This window comes from Branchiostoma belcheri, unplaced genomic scaffold (genome assembly GCF_001625305.1).
Source record: "Branchiostoma belcheri isolate BF01 breed outbred unplaced genomic scaffold, Haploidv18h27 scaffold50, whole genome shotgun sequence".
In the NCBI taxonomy this organism is placed as follows: Eukaryota; Metazoa; Chordata; class Leptocardii; order Amphioxiformes; family Branchiostomatidae; genus Branchiostoma; species Branchiostoma belcheri.
The window spans coordinates 426,333-426,743 of record NW_017804132.1 but is presented as its reverse complement, the minus strand read 5'-3'; positions in this window follow the sequence as shown (position 1 = coordinate 426,743).

Sequence of the window (411 nt, the reverse complement as noted above, 5' to 3'; positions counted from 1 at the left end):
CTCTCTCTCTCTCTCTCTCTCTCTCTCTCTCTCTCTCTCTCTCTCTCTCTCTCTCTCTCTCTCACACTCTTTCCGGACAAATGTTGATAAATGTGCCATGACAGGATCCAGACTGCCGAAGAACAATTAAAGAAAAAAACGTAAAACCTCCTGGGGCGAAAATCGATACATAATTAGTCCTTTACCACAAAACTAGGCCATACGTCAGGAATGATTAGTCTAAGCAAGCTTCAAGCTTCCCTCGGCACCGCACTAACTAAGCTCGGAGACTGTCTTCTTCTAATAGTTACAATTTGCAAGGGACCGGAAATTAGGACTATTCACAGGAGCGTTTTCTCTAGTTTCTTACTATGTCGTTTTTTCGGTAAATAATTTCATCAGGTTGGTAAACGACTGAATAGCAAAGTTATT